Genomic DNA, 23,195 nt, shown 5'->3' with positions numbered 1-23,195 from the left:
ATGGTGAGGGTCTGAGCCAAGAAGGTACCTGGAGGAAGAGCACGTCAGAGCATCTGGGGGCAAAGTCCGCACCGGGGGAGTGTGCCTGCCTCTCTGTGGACAGAAATGGCGCTTGTGAGCCCGGAACAGGCCCGGGGAGGGGCAGACAAGCAGAGCCTTGAGACCACTGTGAGGACGTGGGCTTTTAATCTGAGTGAAAGGCAGAGCAGAGAAGTAACACGAACTGACCCATTTTAAAATCTCACCCTGGATGCTGTGGTGGCACAGATCAAAGGAGGGCACATTCTTAGGCTCCTCACAGCTTGGCTTCCCCAGGTTTTCTGTTTCTTCTGCTTTCTCCCCCTCTCTTTTTGTCCCTTTGCCAACCCCTCCTCCAGCCCACGTCTATAAATGCTGGGATTTCCCAGGGAGCCGTGGGTCCTCATCTCACTCCCTCTCCCTGGCGGGTGCCTTCACTCCTGTGGCTTCTCTGCCTGCAGCCTGGGCTTCTCTCACTCAAAGTCCAGCTCTGAAAACCCAACTTGCCTGTCACTGCCACTTGGATGTCTCAAAGGCACCTCCATCTTAATGGGTCCCAAACAGATCTTCTTGTCAGTGCAGCCATCCACAAGACGCTGTGCCGAAGCCCGGGGTTGGGGGGAAGGGGGAAGTGATCCGAGATGCTCCGTTCTCCAGGTGCGCAAGTCCTGTTAATCCCACCTCAGAGAAACGTCTTACATCTGCCTCTCACTCTCTTTGTTCCCCTGTTGTCCCAAGCCATCATTATTTCTAACTTGACTGTTGCGGAAGTCTCCTCATCTTTGCCCTGTGTTCATTTTGCTTCCCTTCCAAACCATTCTCCAGATTAAAGCCAAAGTTACGTGTACAAGTATGGACACACACACACACACACACACACACACACACACAATATGATCATGTTACGATCTTGCCTCAAATCCTGCCATGGCTTCCTATTCATCCCACCAGAATACTGTTCCAAGTCCCTAAGGTGGCGTGTGTACCCTCAGTGCTCTGGCTCCTGCCTACCTCTCCAGCATTATCTCACAACCCCCTCTCTTTTACCGTGAGCACTTCCCGTTCTATTTGGGACCTTTGCGTGTGCCCTCTGCCTGGAAGACACTATCACTTTGACCCATCCTTTTGTCTGTCTGATACTACGTAGTGCTTCTCTCATTTTAAAATGCATGCAAATAACTTGAGGATCTTGTTAAAATGCAATTAAGCAAGCCCAGAAGCAATAAGGTAAGCCGGAAGTGGCACATCCAGAATCAAACACAAGGAATTGAAAGAACAAGCAAGCTGCAGGTAACCCAGACCCCGTTACCCACTACTGTTGCATCAGCATGTCTCCCGCAAATCATCCCTGTGGCTACACGGTGGAGCGAGAGGTCCTTTAGGACAAACCGATGGAAAAGGAAAAGTCAGCTTGGTTCACAAATGGGTGGGCTCAGTATGTGTGTACAAGCCGGGTATGGGTGGTGTCTTCACTACAGCCCCACTCAGAGGTGGTGAGGGCAGATTCCCCTGATGGGCAGAGCTTTGGATGGCGCACCTGGTCATCCATTTTGCGTGGAAAGCTGAGTGGCCCGAGTGGCCCATGGACTCATGTGTAGTAGCGACAATCTCATACTTGATTGGTTGTACTACCGCACACATTTTGGAAGGTGATTTAGTTGGACCCAGCAGTGTACATACCCTTCGACCCAGGAATTCCAGTTCTAGCAGAAAACACCCACCATGAAAGAGGCAAAGTAGACAAAATGGCATTTGACATTAGACACCTCTGTCCCTGGTCACTCCACTGCTGACACAATGGATGTGGGAAGGGCCAGGGGGGCAGGGGTGGGCCCTGTGCATCCATGTAGCTGCTGCTGAATGTCCAACGGCCCCCAATACAGACTAAAGCTAGTCCCCAGTTTAGCAGCATCCTTCCAGGAGACCAATTCGCCACTTGGTGGCAAGCTGCCAGCATTGAACACTTCTACCCTGGAAGGAGACGTGATTTATTTTAACAGAAAGAGACGCATATCTTGGGGGAAGGTTTGCTGTGCCTGCCTCCAGGACCTCAGCCATCACCACTACCTAAGGGCTTACTTAGTATTAAATCTGCTCTCTTAAGATCCCACATAACATCACCTCAGAACAATTTACAGCAAATACTGTCACCTGCTTTGCAGCAGGGTGGGGTAAGTGTGAGATATGGGATCCAACGGTCATATCACATCTGTACCACTCAGAAGCGCCTGGGCAATGGAATGACCTAGAGAGGGTACAACTGACATGCCATCTGGAAGGCTTGTGAGGTTGGAACTCCATCCTCCCAGATGCAGGATACTCGCAATTAAAGGGCTATATGTGACGTCTCCAGTGGACAGTTAACAAACCGGCATAAAATACCTGGACATTTACAGCAGCTTATGGTTAATATCCCTTGTACGTAAGAAAATTCTTCAAATTAGTAAGAAAGTAAAAAACCTAATAGAAAATAGAGGACAGAAGAATAAATACAAATATTCACTCAATCTATAGCAAGATGGAATATCTCACAATAACAGAAGAAATGCCAATTATGAACTGAAATTCCCCCCAGATATTTGAAAAATGCCAAGTGTAGATGGTACTCAGTGCTGGCGAAGGATATGGGGAAACAGACACTATCTCATACACAATTCATTGTATTACTGCACATTTTGGAAGCCAGATTAGTTGGACCTAGTAGCATGCAGACCCTCCAACCCAGGAATTCTAGTTCTCAGAATTTGTGCAGCAGATATACTTGCTCAAATGTGCAAAGATAAAGCCTACTTGTAATAGTGAAAAAAGGAAAACAATGTAAACTGAGAACAGTTTAATAAATTATGACAATAATAAAAATAGTTAACATTTATTGAGAACTTACTAGGTGCCAGGTGCTGTTCTAAGCACACCTATTAGCTGATTGAATCCTCACAGCAATCCCCAGAGAGATACTACTATTTTGTCCATTTCACAGGTGAGGCAGTTGAGGCACAAAGCGCCTAAGTAACTTGAGAAACGCAAATTTCGAAGTAATATGAATAGTTTGATTTCACTTTCTAGATTCATGTATGTACATATATTTCATATATGCATGGGAAAATTCTGTATGGATACAGAGGAATCTGGTAACAGTTAACTCTGAAAAGTGAAAATTGGGAAGGAGAATTTTCGCTTTTACTTTATACAATTTTGTGGTTTTGATTTTTAAAAAATAAGCGTTAGTTTCATAATTTAAAAACAAATACATCGGGCTTCCCTGGTGGCGCAGTGGTTGGGAGTCCGCCTGCCAATGCAGGGGACACGGGTTCGTGCCCCAGTCCGGGAAGATCCCACATGCCGCAGAGCGGCTGGGCCCGTGAGCCATGGCCGCTGAGCCTGCGCGTCCGGAGCCTGTGCTCCGCAACGGGAGAGGCCACAACAGTGAGAGGCCCGCGTACCGCAAAAAAAAAAAAAAAAAAAAATTAACACCTAAAAGCACACCTGAACGCATTATATCTACATGATTTAGTTCCATTTCAGATTAAAGAAGGTTCTTGTTGCTGGCTGTAAGAAGAAATTTTATTCCGGTGGGTCGCCCCCAGGGCAGGGAAAAGTGTACATTGTGTAAGAACTAGATTGAGATTGACCTTTCAAATTGGCCTAAGGGAGGAGGAAAGTGAGGGTAACAGAGGGAGGTAGGGAAATAAGACGACTGAGAGCGCAGGCAAACAAGATTTGATGGCAGGAACGCAGACAGAGAGCAGACCAGAATCACCCCTCGGGGCTGCCCTCTGTCCTGCTGGTCACCCTCCCATGGGAGCATCCCGGCCCCTGGCTCAGGTGGACACAACAGCAGGTGCTTTAGGGGCAACTCCACAACATTTCAGCCGATTATTCTGGCGTAATGTCTCATTCTAAGGAGTCCGATGAACTTGTTTTCTTTGTGAATGGAAGGAAGGTAAGTTGATCACGCTGTAGTTTCTAAATTTATGTAGAGAAAGAAACCATGGTAGCAAGAAGGTATTAGGTTCAGGTGACCAGCGTGTGAACTGGTGATCGACTCCGTGACCATGGCACTCTATCAACCTGTAGGTCTCTGGGAGGAGGGGGTGGAATCTACTTGTAAAATGCATTAGGACTACTAGATGAAAAGCACTTGATTATATTGATGTCTTCAGACTGCATTTGGTAATTGCATGCCAAATTAGATTGTATTCATCTAAGTGTTAGGCATGGATTTCTCTTTATGACCATCTTCCCCATCTCTCTCTTCCTCCCCACTTCCTTCCTCCCCTCTGCCCCAAGCCACCCTCCCCCGACACACACAAATTAGAAGTGTAAAATCTTCAGATCATTTGCAACTAATTATAAAACTTCTGACCAGCAAGACTAGAAGAGAAGTCATCCCGGAAAGCTAGGGATAAATTTTACAGTTAGTTTACCTTTTAATCTGTTACTTCTTTAAGTGGGCTTAAATCAGACCTTTGTCCTTAAATTAGGACAAAGGGCAAAATAATTTTCTGGTCCCACTTTTGTTTTGAGTTCTTGAGATTTAACTAAGACACAATCCACGAATGGAATGTGCACTTTGCTTTTCACTGTCTTTAACGCTGGGCCTGAAGGACAACCCAGCATCGTTGTTCTCAGCCCCACTGGCGGAGAAGAAGAGGCAGTTGTGGTTGAAACTGAGCATAACGGTCCCATGTGCGCCCATTCCACGTAGGGCTGTGTACAGAAATGGAAGCTCAGGGCAGCTATGTAATGTGCCCCAGATCACTCAGCTAATAGGCATCAGAGGGACATTGCTTCTCATCTTTCTGCTCCCAGAGTTTGTGCTGCTTCCCCTGGACCAAGTTTCCTCTCCTCAGGTGGTAGCAAGCCTTCTAGAATCCCTTCACCAACGGGAAGTGAGTTGTGCAAATGTTTTCCCGTGGGTGCTGAAATACTGCTATTTGATTACTACTGCCAAGGTCTTGTTTTCTTAACTTTGCAAATATGAGTGAAAAACAGGAGTACGTTTTTTAGGTAGTATTGAGAGTTAAAACCATTTTACTCAACTCTGTGAACTCAAGAATTTAAAAAGTTTATAATATTCAGTATTTCATAATCTTTTATTATTTTCCTGAAACCCGTGTTGTGTTAGAATGCAAATCCTTGTTGGTTATCCTCTGACACAAAGGCAAACATTCGGCCAAAATAAAGCCAAATACAATACAGTGTTACGTAATTTTATAATTGCAAAGAGTGATGTTTGATCAACTCAGGCAAACAAGATCAACAAGCATAGTTCGAATGATTCTTATTATTCAGAAATAACGGGCTACAGGTAAACTGCCTCAATCTATAGAATCATTTTCTCTGCAGGGGTCATTGAGAGTAATTCAGATCCTGAAGTAAATTTATTATTCCACCTGAGAAAACACTGTATCGTTTTGTTTGTTTGGGAAATCAAAGCTAATAAGAAACTCTGGAAACTTTGCAGTCTCTCTTGCAAAGTTTAGAACTGTTTCTTCCTACCATGCTTCATTGCAAACATTTTTTTTTAAACCAGATTTATTGCTTGTTACATCATTTTACTGTGGGGCTGATTCACTGAATCAGTTTATTTAGCAATTAAATAATATTAAATAAGGCAACTGTGCCAACTTACACCACCAGCCCTAGCTTAGCTGACTCTACCACCTCCTCCCTCTTCTAATCCGTAGCTTAATAAGGCTGATCTGTATTCACAGGGATAGGCCTTGACTAGGAGATGTAATGTAAGCTTCTTCTTTTTTAAAATATATCTTTATAATGAAATTAGAACATTACCTAACACCATACACAAAAATAAACTCCAGATGGATTAAAGACTTAAATGTAAGACCAGACACTGTAAAACTCTTAGAGGAAAACATAGGAAGAACATTCTTTGACATAAACCACAGCAAGATCTTTTTTGACCCACCTTCTAGAGTAACAGAAATAAAAACAAAAATAAACAAATGGGACTTAATTAAACTTAAAAGCTTTTGCACAGCAAACTAAACCATAAACAAGACAAAAAGACAACCCTCAGAATGGGAGAAAATATTTACAAATGAAACAACAGACAAAGGATTAATCTCCAAAATATACAAACAGCTCATGGAGTTCAATATCAAAAAAACAAACAATCCAATTTAAAAATGGGCGGAAGACCTAAATAGGCATTACAAACATTTCGATTGTAGGTAGGATTAAAGTAAGTGGCTTGTCTTGCAAATGGAATGGTATAAAACAATGGTTCCTGAACTTAATCAAGGATAATGATTACCTGGAGATACTGTTTAAAATGTGGAAGTTTTTGCGCCCCACTCCCTGACACCTGATTCATTCTGAGAAACTTAAGTTCATGGGGGCCCTCAGCCTCTTGGTCAGTATCACATGTAGCTGAGGGTCCTGCCTTGGTCTCCAGGGCCAGCCGCCAGGTCAGCTGTGAGCACGTGGTCACTGTCTGCACAGACCCTCTATGGAACTGAGGGTTGACCAGTGAGAGCTCTGGAGAGCTGGGGTCTGCCTGAATTCACCAGAGTTGAGCCCCGGACTGTGGCTGACAGTCCGGCCTCCTGGAGGCTGTTCTGACTGATTCCTAACCTTCAGTCACAGTGTAAAGACAGGTGCCCCCTGTAGACTTGTCTTGGGGCAGGTTTGGAGACCAGAAAACACATCTATACCTGCAATCAGGCAAGAAGTGAAAGCCACCATCAAGAGAAGGACCCTGAGAGACATTGATTTTTTTTTTTGCTTGTTTCAATACCAAAAAAAAGTGTGAAAAGTGCCCTTAGAAACTCAACAGGCAGCAGTACCTTGTTTGTGTACCTTCTTTCCACTTTGACATCTTCGCATTCTGTGACTGTATAAAGGTGTCATGACAGCGTTGGGGTGTGTCCCACAACCATGCAGAAAACCAGCTCTAATTCACTACATCCCCTCTACTCATTCCATCATCGATTTATGAATGAATTGAAAGCTCAGGCATTTTGTGCGGGATGGCTATAGATTTCTTTTTCTTTTTTTAGGCCAAGCACCCAAAGTTGTATTACATTCTCTTCCAATTATCCCATGTTTCCTTGTTTAAAAGAAGTGGTACTGGGGAGGCTCCAATTATATTAGAAATCTTCCATTTTCGATGGTTTGTGTGCCTTTTAGATACTTTCTCCTTTCCTGTCTTTGTGTGAATGAAAAAAAGAGAGACACCCCAGGAGAGATCTAAAAGCCTGCTCTCACCCTTCCTAATAACCCTCCTGTAGACAGATGACCATATCCAGGGTCAAACTCAAGTTCTCTCCTCCTCTTGAGAGGTACAATGAATTTCATGTGCTTTCAAAAGCCTGAACATTTAGGGGAAATGCCCAATTATCGTCATCATTTATTCAACCAGTATCTATCAAGCTTCCCCTGTCCTAGGCACTGGGAACCAAAGTTACCTGCCCTCGTGGAGTTTACACTCTGCTGAAGTTATTGAATGATTTGCCTTCAAGGTGGTCTCTTAACTTCTTCCTCATATCCTCTGAGTCTTTATAAGGTCACAGGTAACCTGGAGATTGTCTGAAGGGTAACGAATTTATTTGACCAGACATATAACAGCTGGCAAACTGAAAAGGGCATAGGAATAAACAGAGACTATTTCAACTCCAAAAATATTTTTCAACAAGATAGTTTGGAGGGGGAAATGGCTTTTTTAATTCCAAGTAATAGAATATTTATTTTTAGGTCTCCATACTCAAGTTCCAAATCATTTATGTAATGGCCCAGCTTTGATACATACTCAACTAATTGTATTCATATCAAAGTAATTACTATTATAATCATCTAAATACATTTTCCTTTTTCTTTTTTGGAAACTGCTGCTGTCACTGTGCCAATTCTTTTCAGCTTCACTGTGTGAACTCTGAGGTCACTCCTCCATCACTGCCTGCCTGGTGCCCATCTGCCCTCTCGATGGGGTGCTGCCACCACCTTAGAAGTCACAGGAAGCACCAAAACCAGGATTGATCTAGTTCAGGTAAGAGCATATGTTAATGAGTTCAGGATAAATATGGATCTAGGTGGCTCCTTTAGCTGTTTGGGCCATGGCTTATGGTTTTAGAGAACAAAGATAGCAGGCGAAAAAGTAAAACAGACAGCTAGTAGGAAGCAGCCGCATAGCACAGGGAGATCAGCTCGGTGCTTTGTGACCACCTAGAGGGGTGGGATAGGGAGGGTGGGAGGGAGACGCAAGAGGGAGGGGATATGGGGATATATGTATACGTATAGCTGATTCACTTTGTTATACAGCAGAAACTAACATACCATTGTAAAGCAATTATACTCCAATAAAGATGTAAAAAATATATGTATGGTAGGTGAAGGTCTCTGTCCCTTTCATAGGAAAAAATGGTAACCTTTTCTTAATTTCTTTTTTCATTCTGTGGCTTTCTTTATTATTATTTGAAGCTTATTACGCTTCCGTAAAAATGTACGGGCAAGGGGTGCAGAGGGAGTGACTCTCTGAGTCACTTCAGACCATCTAATTGCCTCAGGGAGGAATCCTTCCTGCAGGAAGGTTTTGGGACCTATGCACAAAGACACGGAAATGCATATTTATCTTGTTTCCTATAACGAAATGAAAAAGACAAGGTTGCCTATTCTGTGTTTGTTCTGTGTAAATGGCCAAGCTGCTAATTCTAGCCAGAAAAAAATACTTAGAAAAAAAAAAACTTTTGTGACTAAGATATTTGAATTTGGCATACTATGTGATAGTCTTTAGTCAAGACTATATATGTTGAATAAGTAATAAACCCTTTGGGGGCAAGGGCTATGTCTCGTGTAAATGACCCTCCCACACCATAAGGCATTGGTGTACCAGGAATGTCGCTGGCAGACCACTGAGCCAGAGGCCAGGGGGAAGGAACCTCACCGGCCTTTTGTCCTTCTACTCCCACGAAGCCCCTCACACCATCAGAGGCACACAGCTGGGCGCATTCGTCTCAAGGCTGAGTCTGTGTGGGATTTTTAAACTCAGGTACTCAGCTGCATTAGTACAAATGTCCAAAAATGAATGAAACACCAGGTAACCCTTCAGTGGAAATAAGAAGGAAAGCTGGAGCTCTCTCTATGGACAGAAGACTTTACAACAAATCCCTCGAATTCAATTTTTTTCCCCAATTGGTAGCAGAATGAGAGGGAGAACAAAATAAAAGCAGATAATCTCAATGTCTGTGGTCTTGGTTGAATCCAAACTGTGCCCTTGAAGTCATGTCCCGGGTTAACTTCGAGGACTTCCTCCCCAGCGACATCAATGGACTCTCTCCCCAGAAAGCATCCCTTGGCATCTTACATGTGAATAATCACAGCACTTCCAGCCTATACCTGCCGGGCCTGTGCCGACCTTCAGTTGCACCAGTCGGAGCCTCTGCCTCATTTCTGAGAGCTTCCTACCCCTCAGCTTTCAGGCTGGGTGCTCTGTGTCCTCTGCTTTTAGAAAAGGATTGCTAAAGGCCATGGTACCCATTGCGAGTTCTGCACCCCAGGCATGGTGATGAGCATCTTCACTCTCCTAAGGAACCACCCAGAGCCCCACCACAGAGCAGTCAATGGGAAGCTTGGGTGGTGAGTCCCAAACCTCTACACTGTAGAAGGAGTACTATCCTTGACAAGATGAGCAGGACACTCAAGAATTTTCCTCCAAGGAATCAGCCCAAAGGACTTGGCAAAGATTGACTCGTTGATCTCTGTGACCCACTTCTCTCAAGCTGTGTTGGCAAATATTATCCATCCCTATTTAGCAGGAGGGGAAACTGAGGCAGCCAGCCAAGAAGTAAAGTGAATTTTCCACATGACTGTTACATTCTTGGCATCATATCAATTGTTTCTGCTCACTTTAACATAATGTATGTTTGGGAAGCACATGTTTATGGAAACAGTCTTTGCACAGGTGATTTTGATGCAGTTGCAATGTTATTGGAATGGTGTTTGGAAATATTAGGCCTTTAAAAATCTTTTAATTATGTACTTAGAGTCAGCCAAAAGAAGCAATGAACTTTTGTTTGCTTTATGTTTTGTTGTGGCTGTAGCTGCTACAGTTGTTATTTAAGTATTATTAATGCTTATGAAGTTATAGACTCTTGGGGATCAGAAGAAACTCCCTATGACTCATCAACTTGTACTCAATCGAAAAAAGCCTTAAGACTTTTAAAGCAGTGTTTCCCCTTTTGCCATTTTGGAAACTTTTAAATTCTTATTAAATTGCATATATGCCTGTCACGTTGTTTTCTAACTTTGATACTATTATTTGCAAATCAGATAAACATTACCTTCTGTCTGTATGTATGTCATTGATTAAAATACTGAATAGAATAAGCCAAGAGGAGAACTATGAGAAAATTAATCAACACTGTTGACATTGGACTTGTTCACTCAAGTACAAACCCTTCTGGGGTATCATGCATTTACATTTCTTCATCCCCTCCACAGAGGGAGCACAGCCAGCATCAAATGCCTCCTAAAACCCCCGCGCACTGTGTCTACAGCACTGACCAGCTTCTCAGTGTAGAAATCTTCTCTCAAGGGACTTCCCTGTTGGTGCAGTGGTTAAGAATCCGCCTGCCAGTGCAGGGAACACAGGTTTGAGCCCTGGTCCGGGAAGATCCCACATGCCGCAGAGCAGCTAAGCCCGTGCGCCACACTACTGAGCCTGAGCTCTAGAGCCCGCAAGCCACAACTACTGAGCCCATGTGCCACAACTACTGAGCCCACGAGCCACAACTACTGAAGCCCGGCACCTAGAGCCCATGCTCCGCAACAAGAGAAGCCGCAGCAATGAGAAGCCCGCGCACCGCAACGAAGAGTAGCCCCTGCTTGCTGCAACTAGAGGAAGCCCATGCACAGCAACGAAGACCCAATGCAGCCATAAATAAATAAATAAATTTATTAAAAAAAAAAAAAAGAAAAATCTTCTCTCAAAAGGGAAAGAGGCTAGTTTTCTTCAGTATTCACTCTCCTCTTAGGGACCACTTCTCGAGGCCCCCTCATCAATAACCCATTCCAGAATAGATGCAGAAAGTTGCCCAAGAACAAAGTCAACCTCATCAGCGTGCATTTTTTCGAACACCAGGATCAATGGTTGCCTGTCTCCCGGGCTCCAGCTCTGCTCTGGTTTCCTATGATGTCCCAAAACACTACTGACCATGGTTTCACAATCTCATCTATAAATTCAAGGTCATGGGACAAAGTCCACCTTGATCGATCTGACCACTTGAACAGATCTAAAGAAGCTAAGTGCTGTCTTAAAATCTCCACGTGTGGTGGGCATCATATCTTTTTAAATGTGCTTATCTGATGCTTTTGGTTTACCAAGTATTCCTCTGGTGAGAAATACGGAAGCAAAACTAGGAATAAAATAGTTGTGCCTTCTCTCTGACACTTGTTAATATTACTCTATCTTCATTGAGCAGTATATTTGTTCTTTGATTGATACATCTTATGTTCGATAGCATTTCCCACAAAAGTTCTCTCTGTCTGGCACTTAGCCAACTTGGCACTGCTGTGATTCACACTTCTGCCTTTGGTGTCAATTTGCTCCATTACTTCCATAATTTGTTCACGTCCTTTCTTGTTCTTTGCCTAGCAGAGAACAATCTGGTTACTGTGCCCCCCGCACCCACAGTGCTTATTTCTTCTTCATTTACAGTTACATCCTCCAAATTTCATTTCTGAGAGCTTCCTGGGCATTTTATGCTATATTTCCTTTTTACAGTTGCTGGTAAATTGGAGAAGAGCCATCACTGCTCTGTACTTTCTGAAATGGACTTCTGAGAAGCCTATAGCCCTGAATAACAACACCCAGCACTCTTGTCTTTCTCTTGTTATGAACCCAAAGATGTTCTCCCTAAACATTCTGTCACTCTCCTATCACAACCTTTGTGGTTGGCTCGACAGCCATTCCCCTCATTTATTCCTCTCACTTTTTGAGCCACGCAGGCATTTTTTAGGTCTTCTTCTTTAAAAGAGGTAGAGCTTCTCAAACCTGGGTAATTGAAGGATCCCTTCCCAGCTATATTCTCCCTCTGTTTAAGTTTTGTGATTTGCTTTAGGGAGGCCCCATCCGTACCTTTCGTTGGGCCAAGAGGCTTGTGTTGTCCAAACCCCGCTGGGAGCAAGCTTCTGGTTCAAGCGGTAGGATGGGTTTGGAGGCACGAAGACAACCCCTGTTGGGGCCACAGCGGATGCTGAAACTATATGTTCAGATCAAGGAAGCTGGATGCGATAAGCCAGAAGTAGAAGTCTCAGACCCAAAACTAAGGGACTAGAGGCAGATATCAAAGGTAAAGCAATTATACTCCAATAAAGATGTTTAAAACAAAAAAGCCACGGAAAGCCAAGGATCAGAGGGTCAGGTATAAAAACACTAAGTTAGGGGGCTTCCCTGGTGGCGCAGTGGTTGAGAGTCCGCCTGCCGATGCAGGGGACACGGGTTCGTGCCCCGGTCCGGGAAGATCCCACATGCCGTGGAGCGGCTGGGCCCATGAGCCATGGCCGCTGAGCCTGCGTGTCCGGAGCCTGTGCTCCGCAACGGGACAGGCCACAACAGTGAGAGGCTCGCGTACCGCAAAAACAAAACAAAACACTAAGTTAGGAAAATAAAAGCTAGGAATCTGGACAGTTACTTTTAGCAAGCACTGTGGCCTGTAGTGTGAGGTACGAGAGTCATAGGTACATTTCTGTTTGTTTCTATTTCCATTCTCACCCAAATGGTCTCTACTCCCTTTCTTCCTGTGAAGTTCCTGGATTTCCACTCAAGTTTATATTTTATGATCATATGGTCCCACCCTTTGTTAGTGTTCTTGTTTTTAACATTGCCAGGTACCACGTGGATCTCATCCCTCTAGGTTTTGGTGGTGTCCATCAGACAACAGTAGCATCATTGCACCAAAATTGCAGGTCTTCTTTCTTTATCACCCACAGTCTGTGCTTTAATATCTAGATGCCACCGTAACGGCTAACGTTTATTGAGAGCTTTCTGTGTACCGGGCGCTATTCTACGGCAGGTACTACATGCCGGCTGTGCAAATGATGAAACTGAGGTACACAGCGGGTACGTCACTGCCTGAGATCACGTCACTAGCAAGTGGAAGGGTCAGGATTGGAACTCAGGTAACCTGGTTGCAGCATCCACGTTCTTAACCACTCATCTGAATACGTTTATTTTCCTGAGGTCATTTTCCTCGTTATCTTCTCTGGAGAATTACCAGGACCTCTTTTATTATTATCACTTTTCCCTCCCACTATAACTAGTGTCTTCTTTGGTTTCATATTGTGGGTTATCACCTATATAAGTTTTTAGTATTCTAATTTAATTATTTCTCAAATTTATTCATGCTCCTTTCTACAAGCATCAGTGCCTACTGTGTTATGAGCAGTATGCCTATACGGTCTTTACACCTAGTGAGAATCAGTCCAGACCAGAGGTTCTCATCCAGGGCCAATTAAAGTCTTTAAAGGGGTCTGTGAATGTGCAAAATGTGTGTGTATCCACATGTGATTTTGAGGAAACATTCACAGAACAGAAATCATCAGTTTCTCAAAGAGTCTGTGACCACTTCCCATAAAGGTGAGAATCACTGGCCTAAAGAGACACAGAGCTAATTACAATACAGTGACATCCTGATCGGATCTAGGAGCCATTCCCGCAAACACGCTTTCCCAGCCTTTGTAAGAGATACTCCCTCTGTGTCTGGGTCAGTCCTTCCAATGTTAAAAGATATCTTAATACCACCTAGTGACCTCCAAGAATGTAAAGGGTCTGAGATTTTACCCCACTTACAAACTAACAAGTTAGCCTGACACAGTTTGATGGATGCTAGCGGAAGGCACAAGACTCCTGGATCAGAGACAAAGGACTTTATTCTTCACAGCAATAGCAGAGCTAGATTATTAGAATTTATGCCTGCTTCTTGAGCATCAATTCCGAAGGCAATATGAGTAGGGCCAGTGGACACCTGGATGTGCAAAGGGTTGCATTGCAGGAGAGGAACCCTGAGATTAGGGAACTCAAATCTTTTATAATGGATGGTAAGCCTGCCAGAAGGTGATGTTATCTTTAGTATACTGGACAGTAAGAATGTCTGCTAATTCCTCCATGGGAGACACTGCTTTATCTTCCGAAGCTGTTCACTATACCAACATCCTTGAAAAGAGGGTCTGGAATCAGAAAACAGATCAGTGGTTTCTGGGGACAGGGAGTTGCTGGAGGGTTGATTCCAAAAGGGCATTGGGAGTTTGTGAGGGAGATAGAACTGTTTCATAGCTTGTTCGTGGTAGTGGATATACAATTGTTTGAGTTTGTCAAAACTTGCAGAACTGGACACTAAAAAGAGTGAATTTTACTGTATGTAAATAAAAAATAAATATTATAATTTAAAAAACAAGAACAAAAGAAATAAGAACGACAACAGAAAAAAGAGGGTCTGGAACAAAAACAGGCAGAGCCTCTGCTCACGAGATGGGCACATCTCTGGCACGTGGCTTGTACCCTTGAAGACGTTTCCTCAGTCCTTTGCCCTTTCTCTTCACTGGTTTCCTGCTCTGCCCCCTTCCACAGAGTGCAGTCCAGAAATGTGTCCTAAATGTCTTCTGATGATGCTAGTTCAATCTAGAAAAAGTACTGGGATTTTGTAGACCGTCCTTTTTGGAGGGGAGAGGAGTCCTGGTTATGAATGAGGGAGACATTCCAAGGGCAGAGGAGTGAACTTTGGGTCGAATCATTGTATATTTCTTTCTACCCAGGCAATTATGCCGCTGTACTGGCTACAGACCCATCGTGGAGAGTGGGAAAAGTTTCAGTCCTGTGAGTATAAAACATCTGAGAGCTGCCGAGCCAGGACTTCTGGAGGAAACAGCAAAGCGTCACACCCATTACGTGGAATTGGTTTTCAAGGAAAGCACAATACTGTCCATCAGAGACTCAGATGTTTGCCATTTTGCCCTTCTCAATGCAGGTAACTAGATACTCTTCTCAGAAATACAGTCAGGGAGCGCCTTAATGGCTTTTTTGAAGGTGAAGTTTATAAACTAGCATGTTCTAAGTGAAAACAGATTATGCCATCTTCCTTACATCTAGCTTTGTGATAGGGAGAAACAGAAAAGAATCTATTTCTCACACTGTCATTTCAGCAGCACGTTTTGTGGAGTCATAGCCAAAGTGAAACATGTTTCTGAAATAAATGCCTGTGTTCACTCTGACTGTGATTCCATCCTTGATTAGTACTAATGGTCTATGGGGAAGAGAGGAGAAGCTGTTTCCATCTTTCATGCTGTGTGGAATGAATAGCCACTAAGTATACGTACCATCCATAGAGCTTCTGTTTCAGACCCTCTCGTGCCTACTGCCTCCACATCCCTCTCCCTAAAAAACCTATGATAAGTCACTAAGAAAGACTATATAGAATTATTAATTTTAAAAACATAACCTTTTTTCTACAAACGTATAAACTGTAGAAGTTAAATATCCAGAGATGTTTGGATTCCTAAATTGTTAAGAAGAATGTGGAAAAGTGAGAAAGCATTATGATGATGCCAAAGGGGGATGTGCAAGGAAATATGTCTAAAGGAAAGATTAAAGAATGGATTAAAGTCCTGCATTGGTGTCATCACAGACTGGGCGCTCAGCTCATGTCTCCAAGCTCCTTCCATGCCCCAAAGAGCTGCCCTTGGCCACCACACAGGCCTGGGGGTGAGCCCCTGGTTGTACCCCTGCCCTCTCTGGGAGGAGGGACCAGAGCAGGGGCCAACATGGGCCCTGGAAGTGGGTTTGGGGCCTTGGCAGCAGGGAATTCTGAGGTTGTGTGTGTCTGTGGCTTGTGGCTGGAAGGTGGGGTACTGGCTGTGAGTGTAATGTCCCTTTGGTCCCAAGGACCCCTGCCCCTTGGGGATGGGTGTGGCAAGAAGGGGCCAGAGTTGGGACCCAGAGCGGAGTCCCAACAATCTGAGACTAAGGACGGTGTTGGGAATGGACTCCTTAAGCCACATTTGATACTTCTGACATCAACAGAAATATAAAGAAGAGTGGACTCCAGGATGGTTGTTCATGTACACAAAAAATAATGTTACAGAAAATCGAATAAAGTGCTTAATCTCACCATTCCTCACTCTTCAGCTATAATTTTCCTTACATCACCTCCCTGCAAAGTGTCAACTAACCATGTTTAGTCCCTGTTAGAACGGGTAGACTTCCTTTGAACTGTAATAGCCAACAGACAGAACTGGATTCAGTGGTTCCCCAGGCCAACTCTGGTTTAGAAAGCCATTTCTAATTTTGTCTGAGACCCGCTTTCCTGTAATGTCCACATATGGGATAATGTTGGGCAAATCCGTGCCTCGTTTATGAGACAGCCTTTCCCATAGGTGCAGCCAGCTCTCATCCCCTCTATCCTTATTCACTCACCCTCCTTGTCCCCTTTCTTTTTTCTTTTTCTTTTTTTCCCCACCCTGGCATCCCTTCCTTGTCCCCTTTCTAGCTGAGTTATTGTCATACATTTTTCTAACGTCTCTTCCTTCCTGAGACTCCAGGTAACATCTCCATAAATGATTCCTGAATCCTCTCCTACTGCTGCTCTCTCTGGACCCTTCCCTCCCATACCTAATCCTGAGCTCACTGTCACCTCCACTCTTACTCTGCTGAACCAGCCCCTCTCCTGCCTTCCATGCTTATGGTAAATGGTACCACCATTGTGTGCTTTTTCTCACCCAGAACCAAGGCCTGATGATTTCAACACGCACTAGCCCTCAAGCTCATCTGTCGCTTTTCCTCCGCACTCACGCTGCCCTAATCCAGACCATCTTCATTTACACTGAGATCATTACACAACTTCTGCACCTGGTTACCTTCCTTCCCACACCTCCCACACAACCCAACTCACAGCAGGGTCCTCACATTTCCCAGAATTCCTTTCGAAGCGTTTAAAAAATGTGATGGCCTAGGATTTCCCTCAGTTTTACTGGATTGGAACCTCGTGCGGAGTAGCCCGGGAATAGCTCAGAATTTTTACAAAGCTCCCCAGGTGACAACCGCAACCAGTCTGCAGGTCTGGAATCAGGAACCACTGCATACTGTAGCCCAAGAAACCTTCCAGAACTATCAGTTCAGAGATGCTGAGTGGCTCCCACTGGCCCCAAATGCTGTCTCAAAACTGAAGCCCGCCTTTGAAGACGCTCCACAGTCTGTCTGCTCTGACCCCTCACACAGCCTCCTTCTAATCACTTCCCTGTGGTCAAAGCCACCGACTTGGTTTCTTCCTAACACCTCGTGGACAGCCTCCCAATCTGGGTCTGTGCTGGCTCCATTCCCTCCTCGCCCCTCTTCCAGGAAGCCTCTGCAACCACTGTTCCCTGACCTCCGGGGAGCCTGCCTCTGGACCCCTCTTCTGATGCGTGGCTTCTGTTGGCCCTAATTGTAGTTCATCTTGCTCCAGCCAGGCCCTGTGCTTGGCACAGGACAACTGCTTGACAGATGCTCCTCTCGTCAGAGTAAAACTGAGGGACTGGTCTGTCCCTCACTGCCATGTATCCCGAGCCCAGTCCAGGGCCTTTCAAACAGGAGAGACTCAGTACTTGGCTGTTAATGACCATGGTGCTTATCAAACTTTGACTTTTTTTTTTTAACCAAAAGATTAAAACACTAATTTTTCTTCTTAAAGTTTACCAAATTGTGTAAAAAGAAGACCTGCAGCCCTTGGACTCAACCCAGGAACTTATATTTCCACCTGAACTAATGGTATGTCCTTTTCTCCTGATTTATTTCTCTTTTTGTGTCAACTCTAAGGGAATAAACAGTCCATCAGCTCATCCCCAGGTGATACTTTCCAGCATCTTTAACTCAGATATCTTAACGTGAATGTCAGAAGGAAAATGTAAAACATCTTCAAAGAAAAACACTCTCTTCCTTATAACTTGTTTTAGTTTTTGCCCCACTAAAAATAAAGCCAGAGTGAACAAGGATTTACTATCTATCATAGGAAATTTTACATACTCAAAATGTTAATAGACTTAATATCAAATTGTCCCATGGGTACCTTTGCACTACCGTCACCTTCAGGAAACTGTGGAAGGCATTCCCCTCCCTGCCCTGCCCCTGGGTGGACCCACCTTGTCCATGACCTCTCATTTAGTAGAACTCATCTCCTTCTGTGTCCAAAGCAGGACAGTCAGAGTCTGTTTTGGCACACAGGCATCTTTATTAAAATCCAGGGAAAACCCAGGGTACAAACTGTAAGCAGGTGAGGGCAGTTACCAGCTCCCTGCATCACTTACCTGACAGCCTGGCACAGGTTTAAAGCATTTTCTTTTCTTTTTAAAAACCTGTTCCTCCAGGCCTCTCTTGGACTCATCTGTAATTGTTGCACAGACTTCTATGGGGAGCATCCCATACGTCGGCCCTTTGCTAGGCCCTTGGGATACAGAAATGATACACTGCCTGTCTCTCAGGAGCTCAGTCGGATGGAAGAGTCAGACAGATGTGCCCATAACAATTAACGATAGAAGGCCAAGAGGGCTGTATGGAGACCTAGGAAGCGGGGCTGGGAGTGGAGCAGAGAGCAAGAGGTGGGAGAGGGTGGACAACCAGAGAGACTTTGCCAAAGCGCCAAGCTTGAGCTGAAACTTGAATTATCAATAGAAGTTATCAAGAAGTAGGAAGGGGAAATGAATGGGACATGGAGAGGGAATTCTAGGTAAAGTAAAAATCACGTGTATTGGCTAGTGGCTTTGCGGAACTCAGAGCTTTCAGGAAAAACCAACAATCCCAAATGATGAGGGCATCGCCTGTTGGAGGGTTCATTGTAACCCCCACCCCTACCCCAAAGTGTGGGACTGGAAAGGGTGGAGAAGGGCAGATCCTGATGGGCCTTTAGTGCACATCTAAAGAATATAAATATTTTGCACAGGTAATGGAGAGTCATGAAAGGATTTCAATAAAGGATATTTACCATTCGGAAAGATTACTCTGGCTGTTGTATGGGGTAAACATTGGAAGGGGTCACAAGTGAATGCAGGGTGACAGGTGGGTATCACAGAGCCCAGGAGAGGGACAATGGTGTCTAGGATTAGGGTGCTGGTGGTGGAGGTGGAGAGAGGGGGCAGACAGGAGAGAGGGTTAAGAGGCAAAATCAATAGGGTTTGGTGGAGAATTGGGATTGAAGAGTGTGAGTTTTGTCTTATTTATTAGTGGAGGAAGCTTGAAGATTGATGGGAAGAATACAAGTAAAAGGGAGAAGCTGAAAACTTCAGAGATGGAAGGGGTGGGTCGAAAGCATAGACTGAGGAACGCCTTCTCTATTTCTTTCAGAAACCTTTCACTAACACAGTCTTCTCAAGTCTGGGGAGGAATCCCCCTGTGCTCCCTAGAGCTCTGTCCTTATCCTGTAGGGTATCTTCTGCCAGATCGACATCACCTATGTACTCACTAGGTTGTGAGCATAAACCACCTGTGAGGAAGATGTGGCATTCACTGCTGTGTCACCATTGCCCTGCAGGGCATCTCAATTTTTTGGTCTCAAGACTGCTTAAGCCCTTAAAAAATGATTGAGGGCCCTAAAGAGCCTTTGTTTATGTGGGTTATATCTATTAACATTTGAAGTATCTGAAGTTAAAACTGGGAATTTTTTGTCTTGGTTTTTTTTTTTTTTTTTTTTTTGCAGTACGCGGGCCTCTCACTGGCCTCTCCCGTTGCCGAGCTCAGGCTCCGGACGCGCAGGTTCAGCGGCCATGGCTCACGGGCCCAGCCGCTCCGCAGCACGTGGGATCCTCCCGGACCGGGACACGAACCCGCGTCCGCTGCCTCGGCAGGCGGACTCTCAACCACTGCGCTACCAGGGAAGCCCTTTTGTCTTGTTTTGTTTTGTTTTTGGCCACACCGCGTGGCTTGCGGGATCTTACTTCCCCAACCAGGGATTTAACCCGGGTCCCAGCAGTGAAAGCACCGAGTCCCAACCACTGGACTGCCAGGGAATTCCCCAAACTGGGAAATGCTTTACACATTTTTTAATTTGAAAATAACATGGGGCTTCCCTGGTGGCGCAGTGGTTGAGAGTCCGCCTGCCGATGCAGGGGACACGGGTTCGTGCCCCGGTCTGGGAGGATCCCACATGCCGCGGAGCGGCTGGGCCCGTGAGCCATGGCCGCTGAGCCTGCGCGTCCGGAGCCTGTGCTCCACAGCGGGAGAGGCCACAACAGTGAGAGGCCCGCGTACCGCAAAAAAAAAAAAAAAAAGAAAATAACATGGATGTGGTCCTAGAGACTGTCATACAGAGTGAAGTAAGGTCCTAGAGACTGTCATACAGAATGAAGTAAGTCAAAAAGAGGAAAACAAATATCGTATATTAACGTATATATGTGGAATCTGAAAAAATTGGTATAGACAATCTTATTTACAAAGCAGATATAGAGACACAGACGTAGAGAACAAATGTATGGATACCGAGGGGTAAAGGAGAGGGTGGGATTAATTGGGAGATTGGGATTGACATAGATACACTATTGTTTTTTAAATAGTTTGGGGTCTTTTTTTTTTTTTTTTGCGGTACGCGGGCCTCTCACTGTTGTGGCCTCTCCCGTGGGGAGCACAGGCTCCGGATGCGCAGGCTCAGCGGCCATGGCTCACGGGCCCAGCCGCTCCGCGGCAAGTGGGATCCTCCCGGACCGGGGCACGAACCCGTGTCCCCTGCATCGGCAGGCGGACTCTCAACCACCGCGCCACCAGGGAAGCCCTTTTATTTTATTTTTTTAAATAAATAAATTTATTTATTTATGGCTGTGTTGGGTCTTTGTTGCTGCGCGCGGGCTTTCTCTAGTTGTAGCGAGCAAGGGCTACTCTTCATTGTGGTGCGTGGGCTTCTTATTGCGGTGGCTTCTGTTGGTGAGGAGCACGGGCTCTAGGCACGCGGGCTTCAGTAGTTGTGGCGCACAGGCATGTGGGATCTTCCCGGACCAGGGCTCAAACCCATGTTCCCTGCATTGGCAGGTGGATTCTTAACCACTGTGCCACCAGGCAAGTCCGACACAGATACACTATTGATACCATGTATAAAATAGATAACAAATGAGAACCTACTTTATAGCACAGGGAACTCTACTCAATGCTCTGTGGTGACCTAAATGGGAAGGAAATCCAAAAAAAGAGGGGATATATGTATACGTATAGCTGATTCACTTCGCTGTACAGTAGAAACTAACACAACATTGTAAAGCAACTGTACTCCAATAAAAATTTTAAGAAAAAGAAAATAACATGGGTGAACACATTGCACATTAGCATGAATAACATATGGTTCATGAAGAATAACTCTATCTTTCCAAAGAGAAATCAGTGAGAAGAGTGGCATTGTTTCACAATTTTTGCAAAGCTCTTTAATACTGGCTTAAAAGACAGCTGGCTTTGCATATCTGCTTCTACATTCAGCCTGTTACTGTACCACACATGACGCAACCTTTGGAAAGCTCCAGTGTAACTCGTGAGAGAATGAGAAGGAAGAGGGTAAATATTATTATAAAATAGTTTTGACCTTGGAACCCATAAAAGGAATCCATGGACTATCCTCTGAGAACCACTGGCCCAACCTGGTGAGACAAACGTATGGACTGTTTCATTAACTGGAGCTTTTAATCAATTCCCAGAAACTTCCATCTCTCTGTCATTCTTTCCGACAAAACACATACCTTAAGACAAAATTCTTATGAAAAGAAATTCTCTTTTAGCCAATCTGCCTTTATTGCTCAATTTCCATCACTTTAGTCAGTTAAGCAACTTCCACCATGATTTTTGTTCAGTGTTGAAATTATTCAGTGTGAAATGATTTATGGAAACACAGAATTCCACCCAAAGATCTGCCCTTTTGATGGCTCCCACAAAGAGCAAAACAGTTTTGCATAAAATACTTTTATAAAGGTATCACCAAATTTAATTTCAAATAAATTAATTCAAATCCCTTGAGAAATGGTTTCCTTATTTTTTTTAACTAGCGAAAGTTGTTTAAACCATGTTTTTTCCAGATGCATGGAACCATTTCAATTTTAGAGAACTCCAGGCAGGGAGCCTGGTGCCCTCGGGCTCATGGTTCTGCTCACATTAACCATCTGTGTCTCCTTGACTAGGTCACACCCCCTCTTTGAGCCTCATTGTTATTCCCTTCTATAAAACTAGACCAGTGATTCTCAGATTTACTCATGTGCAGGAGCAAGCAGAAGTCCAGGGCTTTTCCTTGAATACCCTATTCTTTGCTGAACATCATAAAATAGTGGCAAATTTAGTTAGGCTGAGTGGAATAGGAACTATTTCAGACTTAGGAAATATGACTTATTATATGGTCCCTGTACCAGGTCAAAACAGGAAGCACAGAAGTCCATTAAAAAGAAGAAAAAGGAAAAGAAAAGGTCACCCAATTAAGCATGATCTACTCTTTGCAAACTACCCTCATAAATATTTACTTGTTCATTCCATCTTTGTCAACTCTCACTTGCAGTGCCCTTGGCTTTAGAGAAACGAAATGGGAGGAAAACTTTAACAAAATTCTGCTCTTTAACTACTTCTGCTGAGAAAAGTCCAACTTTCCGCTGTAGCTGTAAAACCCCTCAATCTTGCTTGGGAAACAATGATGGTCGGTGAAAGGAAGGTCCCTATTGGCTTTAAAAAGTCTGACATTCTGTTCTTTTACCATGTTTCAACACACAGCCAGCCTTACCTCACAGAAGTATGGCCTCTGAGAACCAAAGTAGCTTCTAGTCAAATCCCTAATTTGCAGATAAAATCAAGCCTAGAGACTCACTGAGATTTTCCTAAATTCACCTGGCTCCCTAGTGGTCAGTCAGGGCTTAGAACCTGGGTCTCCCATTTCCTGATGGACTCAGTGTTTTTGCACTTTGCAAGCCTGCCTGATAATAAATAGCACACATTCCCAGCACACATACAGTTAATTCTCTGTTGATGTTCTGTTATCATTTGTAACTTAGCCAGCAATTATTTCTTCGGTTGAGAAGTTGACATTAGAAATCTCATCCCTGGCACATAAGATTCTTGTTTGTTTATAAGATAAGATTTAATTAAAATCCACTTAGTTTTTTTTTTTTTAAACTAGAAGAGGTGGAAAAATAAATATGCAAAGCAGTGAATTTAATTGTGAAGTGATTAGGCTACTGTTCTATGA

General features: G+C 44.3%; 1 long non-coding RNA gene across 8 annotated transcripts in view; it reads right to left on the bottom strand.

The window, feature by feature from the left end:
- LOC115802101 (uncharacterized) overlaps positions 1-23,195 on the bottom strand; it is a 94,083-nt gene that overhangs the window by 3,421 nt on the left and 67,467 nt on the right. For 3 of the 8 annotated variants that reach the window (XR_016394049.1, XR_016394055.1, XR_016394051.1), the window contains one exon: positions 29-23,195. This exon is cut by the window's right edge. The exons of the other annotated variants lie outside the window; for them this stretch is intronic. This is a non-coding gene — a long non-coding RNA (uncharacterized LOC115802101). The remainder of the gene's footprint in view (positions 1-28) is intronic. 8 annotated transcript variants of the gene reach the window in all.

The sequence above is a fragment of the Delphinapterus leucas genome, chromosome 8 (genome assembly GCF_059928025.1).
Source record: "Delphinapterus leucas isolate spDelLeu-1000000601 "Yukka" chromosome 8, BTC_Dleu_Yukka2, whole genome shotgun sequence".
NCBI lineage: Eukaryota > Metazoa > Chordata > Mammalia > Artiodactyla > Monodontidae > Delphinapterus > Delphinapterus leucas.
This window is presented reverse-complemented; position numbering and strand designations above follow the sequence as displayed.